The following is a 16,799-nucleotide window of genomic DNA, read 5'->3' as shown; positions in this document are numbered from 1 at the left end:
AATTTGAAGATCAGTCTGAATCGGGAGTCTGAATCGGGACGAGATCGTCAACAGCTCGAAGTTAAACATAAGTTACCAAGTGTCTCGTAATAGTATAAGTGAAAAAGTTTATCACCAAATAAATGTTAAATAATAAAAAATAAAATTTATTTTTTTAAATAAATAAAGAGTAACAATTTTAATTTGCACATAAACTGCACTTTTCGCTCTCACTCTCTCTCTCTCTCTTTCGCTCTCCCACACAAAATCTAAATTTCTCAGCGTGCAGACTGCTCTCGTGCGGTTCTTTTAACAGCTCGCTTGAAAGTTTTGGTCTTGTGTTTTCGTGCACGCACAGTGGTCTGATTTCAGTTAAACATGGAAACCGTAAATGTTGTCTGCTTTTATAAAAATTGTTGCCAGGTTATAAAACCTGAGCAGCCAAAAATGACTTGTTGGCTATGTGATAGAATGGTGCATACTAAGTGCGCTGGTTTTAATGGCCGTACAAGTGATGACCTAGCAAAGGGTAAAAATCTAAATTACTGTTGTGATGCTTGCCTTGTGGTTGCGAATGAGATGAAATCGTTTATGCGCCAAACTAAAGGTGGCTTGAAAGAACTGATCAACAGTTTTGGCGTAGCTAGAGATAGTTTTCGTCGAGCCGATGATCTTCTTTCCGCGCTTACCTAATTCACAGTTTAATGGCCTTAAGCTATTAGATGAATTTCCAAAGCGCAAAAAATCCGCTGGTGGTAGGCTGCCTAAGGCCCCGCAACCACGGGCAAATGATCAACAGGACTCCACAACTGATCAGCTGTCAATCGCAGCAAATCCACATATGCTGCTAAGATCGGCAGCTAAAAAAGATTCGGAGCAATCCGATCAATCAGCTGTGGATGGACCCCACCCTGTGATTGCTAAAAATTCCGAATTGTCTGCACTGGTTTCTCAACCAGTGATTCCACCTGTCTCGATTAGTTTACCACCACAAGGGAACATTGAGTCCGGACTACCGGCACAAGTTGGCGCTTCAGAAATACAATCTGCAGCGCCAAAACCCCTGCGGTGGTTCCACTAAAGAAACAAATTTTTGTTTCTCGGCTTTCCCCTGATCAAACATCGTCGGATGTATTGTCTTATATACAAGACGATAATATAAAAGTGGAAAAATTTAATTTCTCTTACGCTAGGGACATATCATCTTTCAAGATAACTGTCCCAAACGAGCTCTTTTCGACCATATGTTCGGGTGATTTTTAGCCGGATAGTATGGTGGTAAAAGAGTTTGAAGCTAAGACCAAAAATAAGAAAAAGGTGTCCGTGGGAATTAAACTTCCCTCACGGGGCCAGACCACTGCACCATCCGCCTCTTCATCTTCTTCCTCTTCAAAAAACTAACTACAAAACTTACTATCTCCTATCAAAATGTTAGAGGCTTGCGTAGCAAATTAATCAAATTGTATTGTGATAGTCTTTCATTTGCATCCCATATTATAGTGCTCACAGAGACTTGGTTAAAGCCGGAGATACTCAACTCCGAAGTCTTCCCAGGTATGTACACTATATATAGGTTTGACCGTCCCTCCAGACGGGGAGGTGGAGTCTTAATTGCGGTTAGATCTACCCTCGCGTCGGAGGAGTTACTTTTGGACAATTCCCGTAACTCGGAATTCGTATGTGTAAAGCTGTCTTTTTCCGACAGATCAGTTTATATTACGTGCTCCTATATTCCGCCATCTTCTGAATTCCCGGAATATCAAAATCATCTGTCCGCTATCCGTCCATCTTGAATAAACATTCTGACAGGGACCAATTGGTAGTTCTAGGTGATTTTAATATACCTGGCACAATGTGTGTTTCTGTCCAGGGTAGTACCTCTTACTCAACCTGAAGATCAATATCATCCTACTCGAGGTGGAAATCGACTTAGGTACGGTATTAAAAGTAAATTCAGAGAAGTCAACAAAGCGAATTTCCTGTTTTCGCAAGGCAAACTTTCGGAGGTTAAACAATTTCATAGCTGGCTTTAATTGGTCCGATCTTTACTCCTGCAACATAATGGCGGATGTGATTAATATGTTTTATACCGCAATTAAATCATTTTTTGACTCTTGTGTTCCGATGTACTATCCGTCAATCTCTAAACCTCCTTGGTTTAATAAAGAGTTGACACACCTAAGAAATGTAAAGTCCAGACTCTATATGAAATTTAAAAATACCGGTTCTCAGTCCATCCTTTGTAAATATTTAAGCGCTCGGTTAAACTTTACCGTGCTTAACGCTCAGTGCTACAAAAATTATTTAAACCGTTCTAAGTTCAAAAAAGTAGCAAACTGGATGCAAGCAATTACAGAGGAATCTCTAAATTGTCGGCTATCCCAAAACTTTTCGAAAATGTTATCACTCCTCATTTGCAGCACCTTTGTAGATCAATCATATCACCGTGTCAACACGGTTTTATGAAACGCAGATCTACAACCACTAACCTCTTGGAGCTAACTTCTTTCGTAATACAGGGTTTCAAAAATAATCTTCAAACAGATGTCATCTACACTGATTTTAGTAAAGCATTTGACTCTGTGAATCATTACCTTCTAATAAAAAAACTTGATCTTATAGGTTTCCCTGTTGATCTTCTAAATTGGATTTCCAGCTATCTGAATGGCAGGACACAACAAGTCCTCTTTAAAAATTCGTTATCTTCTATTCTCCGAGTCACATCCGGTGTCCCACAAGGGAGCCATCTTGGTCCGCTTCTTTTTACCTTATTCATTAACGACCTCCCCTCAATAATAAAACATTCGCGTGTACTTATGTACGCAGACGATGTTAAATTATGCCTCCAGTACAAGGACACTTCTTGCCATTTGGACTTACAACCCGATCTAGAGCGATTTCAAATATATTTGCCGTGATAACATATTAGACTTAAATGGCTCCAAGTGTAAAGTTATGACCTCTTGTCGTGCCAACCCAATACGCACGACTTACACTCTAAGTGGGTGCTCTCTGGACAGAATAACACGAGTTGATGATCTTGGTGTTCTTCTGGACCCAAAACTAAAATTTTCTGACCATATTTCGTCTATTGTCAATAAGGCCAGGCGTGTGCTTGGTTTTATAAAAAGGTGGTCTCAGGAATTTGATGACCCTTACTTGACTAAAACCTTATTTACTTCGTTAGTCCGTCCGATTCTCGAGTACGGATCACCTGTTTGGAGTCCACAATACGCAGTCCACTCGGACCGCATTGAATCGGTCCAAAAAAACTTCTTACTTTTTGCCTTGCGGCGCCTAAATTGGGATGCAAACCATATATTACCCCCTTATTCCAGTAGACTACTTTTAATTAATTTACCATCCCTAGCTAACCGTAGAACTATGCTTGGAACAGTTTTTATTTGTAAACTTATTCGTGGGGATGTTGAGAGTCCCGACTTGATTAGTCGGCTTAACTTCTCGGTTCCAAGTAGATTCACTAGAAACTATATACCCCTTATCTTAAATCATTGTAGATCTAATTATGAGTTGCATGACCCTTACAGAGTTTTATATTCTGACTATAATAGACTTTATCCTATTATCTGTAATCTTGACTCTCTGCCGCTATTAAAACAATCGATTTTATCTTTTCTATTACATAATTAGATCCTACTAACACTAATATTTAACATAGTTATTCCACATTATATTCATTTCCTCGTTCCTATTCTATTTTTTATATCGCGTCTATATCTTCTTGCGAATCGAGCCGTACGATACACGGCAGCGCCCCTCGGTCGGGCGAGCTTTTCTGATATGGACTTTGGACTTAAGGGATCTGATCAAGTGAAGAGAAAGAGCTTTGAAGTTGCTGACTTTAATTGTCATTGGATTTCTCTGGAATCCATTAGGTACATCCGGAGTAGTGTAGGGTGTATTTGGGTGTGCTGTGTAGTCATGTGCTTAAGTCTTAGGGACTTATGGATATTTCACTATATATATATGTAAAGGATAGCTAATTCGAGCGGCGATCTTAACATACGAATTTAAAAAACTTTAAAATTATAAAAGTCAGGGCGTGAATTATTAATTTTAATTTTGTTCATCACATTGCCAAAACTCCAAATATGTAAATTCGTTTCTTCGATTAGAATTGATTTCGGCCCGAAAATCGTCTTTCAGCACAAGTACGTCTATTGTTTTTACTCACACAAGCAAGCAAATTTTATTTTTAGATTTCTTACGCTCTCAGCGTAAGCGAGCGGACAGAGAGCAATTTTGGTCGTCACTCTTTTAGCTTGTCGACTATCTTAGCTAGGTTTGTGGTGGGGTCGAGAAGCTTTTTTGTAAATATGGGTTGGAATTTCCTGGCGATGGTGTGTTTTCGTAGCTCTGGCGGCTCTGCAAATTTTATTTTTAGATTTCTTACGCTCTCAGCGTAAGCGAGCGGACAGAGAGCAATTTTGGTCGTCACTCTTTTAGCTTGTCGACTATCTTACCTAGGTTTGTGGTGGGGTCGAGAAGCTTTTTTGTAAATATGGGTTGGAATTTCCTGGCGATGGTGTGTTTTCGTCAATGATTCTTGGCTTAAAGCTAGCTCTGGCGGCTCTGCTGGTGGTCGGAGGGCTGTCATTGCCGACTCGCGTGGTGTTCCTGTTCATTTTTTTCACTCCTTTCTTTTCGGAGCATGTCCTGGTAGTTTTCCAGATGTTTTTGCGATGGGTTGCTTGTCTTGGATAAAGGTCGTGGATTTGCTTTGTCTTTTGAAGCGATCTTATTCTTTTTTGGATCTTATTTGTGTTCCGGCGCCATTTATTCACTCGCTTCTGAATGGCCGTGTCATGGGAGGAGAAACGTGGTCATCCTGTTCATGTTTTGCCGAAAAGGATTTAGCATCGCCTTTCTGGCGGCCTCCTGGCGAGCTCCACCGATTGACCTGCTCAGGATTGCTGAGCTGTACGGCTGACGAAGGGTATTATTGCGTGGAGGGGGGCCTTGTCGTCTATAAATGTTATTTGTTGCGTCTTTAATTGTACGTATTTTGTTTATGTCAATGTTGCTTGCCGCCAGAAACCGCCTTGTACGCACTAATATGCTCTCCAGAGCAGTTGACGCAAGTGGCAGGGGTGGGTTTAGCTTGGTGCAGCAGGATGACAGATGATCGCCAGTGCATTTCATGCATCTTGGCGGCCCCATGCATTCATTTTTGGCATGCCTGAAGCCCTGGTATCTATAGTGAAGGCTGGGAGTTTCGAAGTTTGATGTGGAGCATAATCTTTTGATTTTTTTTTTATATATTTTTAACGTCTAATGACGCTGTTCCATGTCCTCCGATTTTTCCTTTAAAATATATAGTGACAATTTGTGGCATATTACATTTTCGGATTTCTTGGCGGCAGATATGCGCGCCTTAGTTACAAGTATTAATTTATGATTTAAATTTGCGGAAGTCATTTTTGAATTACTTGGCGGCAGTTTTGCGCGCCATGGTTCGAGTGTGGAATTTAAATTTAAATATTACGTTACTTAGGAAATAGCTTATGGAATAGGAAAAAATAGTTTTGGTAATTTTAGAGTATAGTTAAGCGATGACGTGGTATCCAGCGATGAGACTATTATTGATGGCGGCGAGGATGAGCAGTTACCATCGTCCGATGAGATGGATAACACCGATGCCCATCCTCCACTTTGGTTCACGTTCTGGCCGTCCATAAGTTGTTGTTGCTGCTGGCTTCACTTTTTGCTACTGTTGCGCCCGCGCCTCTGTCGGTTTTATAATCTCAACTGACTTTGGGCTAGGCACGTATGCGGGCTTCTTCGATAGCTCAAAGGCACGGCGGATGATCGATATGCTAGCAATCGCATTTTCCCGCCAGCCTTTTTGGCGGGCTTATCGGCTAGTATCTTTTTTCTCCGCCAGCTGACTATCGGGCAAAAATACTAGAATTGTTCAAGTTAGTATTTTTGGGATTCTAGTATTTTTCCCGCCAGTTACTCGCGTTTGTCAGTGTCAATGGCATTTAGGGAAACTGGTCTCTCCTCTCCCAAGCGGAAACGAAGCAGAAAACTCGCGTGTTATTTCTTATTGTAATAATTGTGCTTACTGTTCCTGCGCATGGCCTATAGTAATCCTGTTTCTGCTTTCAGTGGTGCTGATAACGTCGTTGCTGCGGAGATGCCCTGGCATGTCAACTTTGGTGCACGCATAACCTTTTTGTGAAGGGAAGGAAAAACGTGCGCCGCAGTCCGCGTCGTCAATAGAAAATGCTTAGGTTTGTCTGTTGGCGTGAGTACAAGCTGATAGATATATAGGACAAACATTTCTGCTCTCCCTCGTGTGGATTTAAACATTCAGATCATTCATTGGGACTTGTTGACCGAGGATCCGATATTCTTGGGCGAGGACTCGGGCGATTCGAGCTTCATCAAGGCCGTCTCGTAAAAACCGGAAGCCAAATAGACTGCAAATGCAAGCGCTTTGTGTAGAAAAGAAAAAGGACTAAATTCGGAGAATTACTTACCGGGGGACGTCCAGGGGCGGCTTGGGTCTCAAGTTCGGCCGCTGCGCGAAGAAGTTGTGCGAGAAGCTGGTCCCGAACATTGCTCCGTCCAGCCAAAGACACTAGAATAACAAGATGCGTAACGGCCATAAATTGGTTTGATAGCGCTTTTCTACGCAGTGATAGCAAACAACTGTATGTGTGCAAATTAAAATTGTTACTCTTTATTTATTTAAAAAATAAATTTTATTTTTTATTATTTAACATTTATTTGGTGATAAACTTTTTCACTTATACTATTACGAGACACTTGGTAACTTATGTTTAACTTCGAGCTGTTGACGATCTCGTCCCGATTCAGACTCCCGATTCAGACTCCCGATTCAGACTGATCTTCAAATTCTAAGTCCTAATCCAATCAACCTCGGCCAAAAGCTTTTCTTTCGGAAAATTACCGAACTTTCGATAAAAGCTTTATGCTGGAAATTTTCCACTGCATTGTGAAATTCAATTATGCTGATCGATGCAATTTTTGATTGATTCGCAATAAGTCGGCCGTGGCTTGGTCTCCAAGCGGAAGCTGTGTTTACGTAAAGTTTGGGTTGCTTATTTTAGCGGGTAGCTGAGTGCTGGCAAAGGCAATGACAAAAACAAAGACAAGGGCAATTCCCACGAGATTGAGAATTGGAATTTGTTTATAAATTGTGGAAGGGAGCTATGTTCATGGGTTGGATAACTCTCCCCCCTCTAAAATGACGCGTCCCGCTTCATTATTAATTTCGTTCAAACGTTCATTTAATTCTGTTAAAAATTCTACATCATTATTTGGTTTTTCTGGTTCTTGCCGTTTTTGTTTGGTTACAAATATATAATACCTGATTTTTATTATTAATATAGTAATGAAATACAAAATGATTAAAATTAATAATATAAATGAAATTGAAATTTTCCAATTGTAAATTTCAATAAATGGGTTTAAAATATTAATGTTGTCAAGAGAAAGTTCTGAATTGTTTGATTTTATATATTCTGATATTTCTAAGTTTTTAAAGTGGTTGGTAGTTATGTACTCAAGTATTTTGTTTTCTGAATTGGTGTATGAAATATTATTTATTGTAGTTGTGCTGTTAAATGTTATTAAATATGACCCATTTAAATGAGAATCGTTCACAATATTATTTCCATTTATTAGAATGGCACCTTCTTGAATGATATCTATATTCTTATTCTTTTCTAGAATTTTAGTGCAAATTGATTTTTCTCCATTTAGTAAGCGGGTAAAACAAGTCTTATCTTTACTTATAATACAATAGTTGTTCAAAAGTTCGTTCTTAAAATTAGATATTTCATAATAGGTATTTTCGCATTTTGCGACCTGATTACTTATAAGTAATTTTCCATCATTATGTGAAATGGATCTGGCATAGTAAATTTCGCATCTGTTTGTTATAACGGGGTATTTTATATAATTTATTAAGAGTTCTTTATGCAATACAATTTTGAATATGGCGATGTCCATTAAGTCTGCAATAAGTACAGGCTGTTGTTCGTGATCTAATATTTCTTTGATGTCTTCATTGTTTAAAATTTTTGTGTTGAATAAATCAATTTTGGCCAGTGTGATAGTATCAATAATGTTTTGTAAGTCAAATGTTAATAAACGTAGGCGATGTTTTCTTAATGGCAATTCTTGATCGATAAAAATGTTTTTAAAATGATCGGAAAGTGATTTTATCTCTTTAAACAATTTGGAATTAATAATAAATTGTTGGTTATTGTTTTCAATTAAATCATTTATTTTATTCTGTATTTTAATGAAATCATCGTGATCCGGAGTTCCAGCTAACCATTTCCAAACAGTGCCTAACTCATTTATTCCCCTTTTTGATCTAGTTGGTATCAGTTGTGACAAAATTAATTCTATTATCTGTATTTCGTAAGTAATTTCCCACTGTGTCCGTGTATTTTTATCTTTTCTTACATATCCTGATTCTAGATTGATTATTTCTTTATAAAAACTTAAGTTAGTTACGTGGTATAAGTCAGCATATGATTCATAGGTAAGGACATCCTTTTTGTCTTTGAACAGGAAGAATTCGTGATTGGAGTAATCAATTATTTCTGAAGTGGTTATCATTACGAATGTTATTAAAAGTAATACGAAATGCATTTTCTGTAATTTAATAAAAAAAATATGGTATTTGTTAAAACTTAATGTTGTCTTTGTGAATAGTCCTGTTTCTACTATTTATTATAACTTTGTTAGGTAAGTTTTCCTTAACAACCTGTTTTTTATATCTAGTTTTTAGCTTATTTCTTTCGCCGTGTTTTTTCTCATAAACAACTTGACCTACGTGATATTCTTTTTCTCTGCGACCTTCATTGTGTGTTACTAACATTTTTTCTTGTGTGTTCTTTAGAATTCTTGAAATGTTTTCGCGATTAATTTTATTATATAGAATATCAAAGGGTTTTTGGTTTGTTGTAGAATGAATGCTTTGATTGAATTCTTTTGCGGCTCTAATAATTATTTCAGAATAGTCAGTAAGATTAAATTCTTCTTTTATACAACGAGCTAATTCTGTTAATGTTGAATGTGCTCTTTCTACTTGTCCGTTCGAGGTACTGTGTCTGGGGTCGGCGAAATGTAGAGTTAAACCACATCTTTGTGCAAAGGATTTAAATTGAGCTGAGGTGAAGCTCGGTTCATTATCTGTCATAATTACTTTGGCGTGGGGAAAATGTTGGAGTAATTCCATTACTTTATTCTCGATGTTTAGTTTATTTTGAATTTCTTTTACAACCAGGAATTTTGAATATGCGTCAATACAGGTTAAGAAAATAAGACTTTGCGCGTAAAAAATGTCGATGTGTAAATTCTCTCCTTCTTTAGTTGGAATAGGAGCTTCTCCAATAGGGATTTTAATAGGATGCCGGTTGTATTTATTTTCGTTGCAAATTGTACAATTTTTTATGTATTCCTTTAATTTGATATATAAATTTGGCCAATAAAATAATCTATTAATTTGTTTATAATTTTCGTCTAATCCTCTGTGAGCACGACTATGTGTTTCTTCTATTATGATAGCCTTATCTTCGTTATTTTCCACGTCTTGTAGAAATATTTTAGTATAAAGAAATTTGTTGTTAAAGTTATTTTTTAATGGTAATTGAATATGATAAAGATCTTCTAAAGTGCAATGAATTCCTACCGTTATGTTTGGTTTTATATATTCCCTTAATATTTCTATTAAGTTTTCTGGCGTATCATATTCAATTGTATGTCTAGTCTTATCAAAAACATTCAATGACTCATGTATTGTATACCTCCCCTTTGTTAATAACAGTTGTTGTTGAAACTGATTTAACGGTTTTCGGGTCTCTTGTATTACATTTTCAAAACTACTTTCGGCAGAATGCTGTGTATTTTGATCTGAGTTTGATTGCTCTAAGTCGCTGTTAGTAATATTATTTATTTTTATTCGAGATAATGCGTCGGCTACGACATTAGTTGTTCCGGGTTTATATATTATTTTCGGGGTGAAACTTTCTATAAAGGAGTACCATCTTTTCATTTCTACGTTTGGGTTTTTATCTGAGATTGTGAAAGATAAAGATTGATGGTCTGTTTGTATTTCTATACCAATTACACCATATAAGTAATTCCTGAGATTTTTAAGAGCCCAAACTATTGCCAACAATTCTTTTTTATTTGTGGCATAAAGTTGTTCGGTTTTATTTAGAGTTTTGGATATGAAAGTAATTGGTTTATTATCCTGTGATAAAACTGCTCCGATAGCTACATCTGATGCGTCTGTTGTTAAAGTGAATTTTTTGTTATAATCTGGTTGAACTAATTCCACTTGTGCTATTAAATTATCTTTAAGTTCTTTAAAAGCTTTAACAGCTGGGTCGTCTAACTGTATTGTAATTTTTGTAGACATTCTCCTAGAAATTTTTCCATTATCTCCTCCTAGGTTTGGTTAAAGGTTTTGCAATTTTTGCATAATTTCGGACAAATTTACGGTAATAGCCGGTGAGGCCTAGAAAACTTCGAAGTTCTCTAATGTTTTGTGGAATCGGATACTTCATAATTGTGGAGATTTTTTCAGGATCTGTTTTAATTACATTGTGAGATACTATATAACCTAGAAATGCTGTTTCTAATTTAAAGAATTTTGATTTTTCTAGAGAAATTTTCATATTAGCTTGTTGTAAAATATTTATTATTTGAATTAAATCTGTGTAATGTTGTTCAATTGTATTAGAAAAGATTATTATATCATCCATATAAACATGACAAGTTTTTCCGACTTGTTCTCTCAATATGTCATCCATTGCTCTTTGAAATATTCTAGGGGCGTTTGTTAACCCAAATGGCATACGTAAGAATTCAAATTTTCCGTTATTTATAGAGAATGCTGTTTTTTCAATATCTGAATTTTTCATTAAAATTTGGTGGAATCCTGATTCCAGATCAATGGTTGAGAAATATTTTGACTTCCCTAAGTTAGATAATATTACAGACGGATCTTGCATCGGATATCTGTCAGGTATTGTGCTTTCATTTAATTTTTTATAGTCAATAACTAATCGATGTTTTGGAGATCCATCTTCGTTTTGACCTTTTTTAGGCACTACTAAAACTGGTGAATTTTAGGGGCTTCTACTTGGTCTTATAATTTGTTCTTTTAACATTCTATCGATTTCATTATTAACGAAATCTGAGACTGACATAGCATAAGGATATTGTTTGCTATAAATTGCTCTGTCATTGACTGTATTTATTTCTCCTCGAATATCGGTACGAAAAGGAATTTGCGTATTTATTTTAGAATGCTCCTTTTCAATTTTATTCATAACTTTTTTTTCAAATTCTTTTATTTGATTTGAAATAATATTTAGGTTATGAATTTTTTCTTTGTCGGAAAACTCAACGACTGCGTGCTCGGTATTTGTGGATTCCAAGCTATTTGATTTAAGACTGACGGAATTAACATCGTCGGCTTGTTCAGGATTTTTGATCCCAAACTGATATATTGTTTATTAGCGGATAAATCTACGCTGGCGTGCTCAGGATTCATTGATCCCAAGCTATATAAACTGCCTTCGGCAATTACTGTTTCGGTTTTATATATCTTTTGCTCATCTAAATATTTTTTAATTATATATTCTTTTAATGGAAGAATATTTTTTTCCTCAATTAAACACAAATCGTTTTTATCCTCGTCAAAATATTGGAGTTTCTCTTTATTTCCCTTATACTCCATGATTCCTTTCTCGATATCTAATTTAGCTCCAATCTTTCTTAACAAATTGAATCCAATTAATAGATCAGATTCTAAACCCTCAATTTCATAGAATAAATGTTGTTCCCCAAATATATTTATCAAATGATAATATTTTATGATTGAATATCCATGAACTGTAGATACTCTTTTGTGTATTGATAATTCCCTTTTATTCTCATAAATACCCTTTTTTATATAACACGCGGTGGCTCCTGTGTCTATTAATATTTTGAATTGTCTTTTAGTTTTTCTGTCTACCCTTGTGATATGAGGCATCCCTCTGTAAGGTGCTGATCTAAAAAATGGTTCTCGTTGATATTATTTACTCTCATTGTTTTATGAGCTGGCTGGTTGACTGTTCCGTTGATTCCCGTTTTATCGGGGGTGTGTTTCGGACTGATTTACAAGGCCTGCGCTTGTGTTGTGTTTTTGCGCTGGGTATTGATTATAATTATTTCTTTGGAAATTATTATTAAAATTGTGTCGGTTATTATTATAACTCCACTGGTTGTTATTATTCCTAGGATGATTATAATTTTTAAACGGACGATTTTGAACTCTTATGGAGTCGTCTACTTCCATAGGTTCTGGTGATGGTTGAACTTTGGAATTATTATTAAAATTCCAATTGTTATTCGTTCCGAAGTTGTGGTGTGGTGGTGGTTGAACTTTGGAATTATTATTAAAATTCCAATTGTTATTCGCTCCGAAGTTCCCGTTTTGCGGCCAATTATTATTTATCCTATTTGGTGTATTATTAATCTGTCTAGGGGCAAATCTAAGGTTGTTTCCTTGATTTCTGTTTTCACTCCTAAATCCATTATACCTATTTGCAAACTGAGCTCTAAAGTTGTTAGACTCTAATTCCTGACACTTTGCCAAAGCATTTGGCAAATCTGGTGGGTTGAGAGAGAAGAGTGTTTCTGAGATTGAACCGTTTAATCCAGAAATAAAAATTCTTAGCGCGTTGCTCCTAATTGTTTTATTTGTTTCCTTGGTTATTAGGCTGTCCTTTCCATAAGTCATTATAGTTTTATTTATAAGTAACGTCATTTTCTTATTTACTTCGTTGTAGAATTCGTTAATGGTCATGCGTCCCTGTCTTAAGATGCTTAATTCTGTTTCGAGTATATGGATTGGTCTTTTATCGCTATAGATAAAATCCAATCTAGAAAGAATCGCTTGAAAGTTTAAAACGGTACCATGGTTGGTTAGAGCATCATGTGCTGCTCCCATGATTTTATTACGTAAAATTGTTAAAGCGATAAAGTATTGTTCACTTTCAATTTTATATAGACTCATTGCGGTTTCTGCCGCTTCTCTCCAGCCTCCATATTGGGTTATTTCTCCTGTGAACTTTGGTAAGGATTTAATTACTTCTAATGTAGTTTCGCATTTTATGGTTCGGTCTATTGTTTGGATCTTATAGTCTTCTACCTCATTTTTGTTAGCGGCTAACTGCTCTTCTAACCCTTCAAGTTTTCTGGTTACTTCACTCAACTGTACATTTATCATTCTGTTTATTAATTCCATTGTCAGATTACTGGCGCTGGATATCCCGCCCGCAGAAAGGGTTGATACTGAACCTCCGGTTGCCATTGTTAAATTTAAATTATCAAAACTATTTATCAAATCTTCCAGATTGTTTTAAATTAAATTGATATTGTAATATTTAATTTCAAAGTAGTATTCTCTGTATCTTAATCTTAATTTTTTTTTTTTTTTTTTAATTTTATTTAAAGACTTAGTGTTGTTTTTATCTGCTCACGATACTTTCCGTGGGAGTTCTTCCTTCAGCGTAGTTGGTGGAGGGTAGGGGTCTTCCTTCAATTGGTTGTTCTTAATAATTCTTTTTTGGTGTCTTCCTTCAATTGGTTGTTCCTTATAATTCTTTTTTGGAGTCTTCCTTCAATTGGGTCGTCTTGATAATTATTTATTGGGGTCTTCCTTCAATTTTTTATATAGCCTTTTTATTTTTGAATTTGAATTTTGAAATTGAATTTGTTTGAATTTCTTTGGTTTCGTAGTTGAGTTCTGAATCTTTATTATTATGTTATGTTTATGTTATGTTTATTATTATTTATTATGTTCTCGTAATTTGTATTAAGTATTCAGTCCACCTTTTTATGTTAAATACTTAATTGGATTATTGCATTTATTGATTTCCAATTAAGTTTTTTATCACGATCACTTTCACATTAGTTAGGCGTCGTTGTATTGTTGTGGATGTTTTAATTTTTCCACTAAAAATATGGATTGTTGGCGGCGCGAGTTCCGTTTTATTTTTAACTTATTATCGTTAATATTTATTTAGAACTTTTGAATACGCCGCCCCACGTTGGGCGCCAATTAAAATTGTTACTCTTTATTTATTTAAAAAATAAATTTTATTTTTTATTATTTAACATTTATTTGGTGATAAACTTTTTCACTTATACTATTACGAGACACTTGGTAACTTATGTTTAACTTCGAGCTGTTGACGATCTCGTCCCGATTCTTTCAGACTCCCGATTCAGACTCCCGATTCAGACTGATCTTCAAATTCTAAGTCCTAATCCAATCAACCTCGGCCAGAAGCTTTTCTTTCGGAAAATTACCGAACTTTCGATAAAAGCTTTATGCTGGAAATTTTCCACTGCATTGTGAAATTCAATTATGCTGATCGATGCAATTTTTGATTGATACGCAATAAGTCGGCCGTGGCTTGGTCTCCAAGCGGAAGCTGTGTTTACGTTAAGTTTGGGTTGCTTATGTTAGCGGGTAGCTGAGTGCTGGCAAAGGCAATGACAAAAACAAAGACAAGGGCAATTCCGGCGAGATTGAGAATTGGAATTTGTTTATAAATTGTGGAAGGGAGCTATGTTCACGGGTTGGATAACTTGCACACGTATGCTCATGCATTGTAAATTTGACAAAATATGCCCTTCACCTTAGAAGTTCTTAGACTTTAAATCTATATTATTATTGATCAATTGGCACCATGTGAAAAATTCTTGTTTTGCATTGCCTTACATTGTTATTATTACATATAGATTAGAAATAGTAATAGCCGAATCATAATATCACAAAATAAATTTAAAAATTACTTTATAGTAGAATAATAGTCATTAGAGTATTCAGCGTGCGGCGTGTGAAAAATTAATAAGGCAATGATTGTTGAGTGCTTGTGTCCGCACCTCCAGATATGACTTTTGCAACAAACCTTTTTTCAAATTTTTATTTATTTTATATATTTTATTACTTAAATTTTTAATACTTCGGAAAACTAAAGGTACCTTCTGATCTTTTTTTAATATTTGTAAAATACACATTAAAGATTTTGAAATATTTTTAAAAATAATAAAGAACAAATGTGTATAAAAAAGTTTATTGTTGAACATCAAGTGCACAAATAAAAGTAGTATATATATTACACATAATTAATTATCACATAAATATAGATATGTAGAGGGTAGCTAATTCGATAATAATTAATTATTATTTTATTTCATCATATTGCTACGAAATACTCCAAATATGTAAATTCGTTTCTTCGATCAGAATTGATTTCGGCCCGAAAATCGTCTTCTAGCACAACACGCACACATATACGCGTTCTCGCCTCTTGTTTTTACTCACACAAGCAAGCAAATTCTATTTTTAGATTTCTTACGCTCCCAGCGTAAGCGAGCGGAAAGAGAGCAAATTTGGCCTTCACCAAAAAAGTGGCTGCATAGTGCCATAGATTCGGTTATTACAATTTCTAAGATTTATTTAAATAATAATAACGTTAAGGCAATGCAAAACAAGAATTTTCAAATGGTGCCAATTGATAAAAAATAAAATAGATTTAAAGTCAACGAACTTCTAAAGGTGAAGGGCATATTTTGTAAAGTTTACAATGCATAAGCATACGTGTGCACACATACAGTCGTCTGCTGTCACTGTATGCGAAGAAAAGAGCTGTTTGCTGTAGCGCTCTCCGCTCTTTCTCTCTCGAACAAAAACTCGAGAGAGCCTGGAGCCACCTCTAGAGCCACGTCCAAAAAATCGCTTGCCAAAAAATCGTATGGTGTTACGCATCTAATTATTCTAGTGTCTTTGGTGCGGCTGTGTATCGTTACAGCGAGGGCAGAAGATCTTCACGTTGGACTTGACCCACACGTCGCTGGGGCCCACAGGCAGGGCTTTCTGCCTACAGGAGAGCTTTGGACACACTTCGAAGTCCTCTCTCTCATACTTTTGGTGCATATTATCCACCCCTCGCTCCGAAATGATGTATCGGGCGTGGATCATGCCGTACCACTTCTCCTCATCGCCGAAGACCCAGTCCAAGGAACTGTCGAACCCCGGATTCAGTATCACTTGCAGTGTCTCGGTGAAGTACTCCAGGCCCATCTGGTTGAACGTCTCCTGAATGTAGTCGATGGGCACGCGCAGAGGTACTCGTTGCCCTTGATCCCGAGGAACCAACTGATCCAGCTGCTGTTGTTCTGGCTACAAGATTTTACTGTGATTTGCTATTTTTTCCATAGGAAAAAATCTAGTTAATCACGGGCTCGACCGAGTTCACTCGTATGAAAAATAATAAAAAGTACAGTGCGAAATGACTATGCCATAATGACATCTATGTTCAGTTGGGCCGTAACCCTTAATCGGCCGAGTATGAATGGCGGCAAGCACAGCGTTTTTATATTATTATAAATAGTAATCCAAAGGAAAATGTTTAATATTAAATTCATTAATAAACGTATAACTCAGTTATATTAAATAAAATACAATTTATTTATTAATATTTTTTTCAAATTTTTCTTAGTCTAGTAATAACAAATATTAGATCTTTCATCAACTATACATAACATTCTGAATTTTTATCATTTCAAAAAATTCTGATCAAAATACCGATTATTTTTTTTACAGAAAATGGTTTTTATTATATCATTCAAAAATCATTATCAATCAAATTAGTTAGGTCATGTCTCTGCTAAGAGTACTAGCTAATCGTAGTTGGGCTGGAGCTGGTAACTCTCAAAAATTTCCACACCTCCGGGCCGGACTAAGG

At 35.9% G+C, this 16,799-nt stretch overlaps 1 pseudogene; it reads right to left on the bottom strand.

Annotated features, from left to right (window-relative positions):
* Positions 1 to 6,393: 6,393 nt before the first annotated feature.
* LOC117150001 lies at positions 6,394 to 16,224 on the bottom strand (annotated as a pseudogene).
* Positions 16,225 to 16,799: the final 575 nt, after the last annotated feature.

Source organism: Drosophila mauritiana, unplaced genomic scaffold (assembly GCF_004382145.1).
Source record: "Drosophila mauritiana strain mau12 unplaced genomic scaffold, ASM438214v1 Y_144, whole genome shotgun sequence".
NCBI lineage: Eukaryota > Metazoa > Arthropoda > Insecta > Diptera > Drosophilidae > Drosophila > Drosophila mauritiana.
Note: the sequence above shows the minus strand (reverse complement) of the source record. Positions and strands in the feature narration are given on the sequence as shown.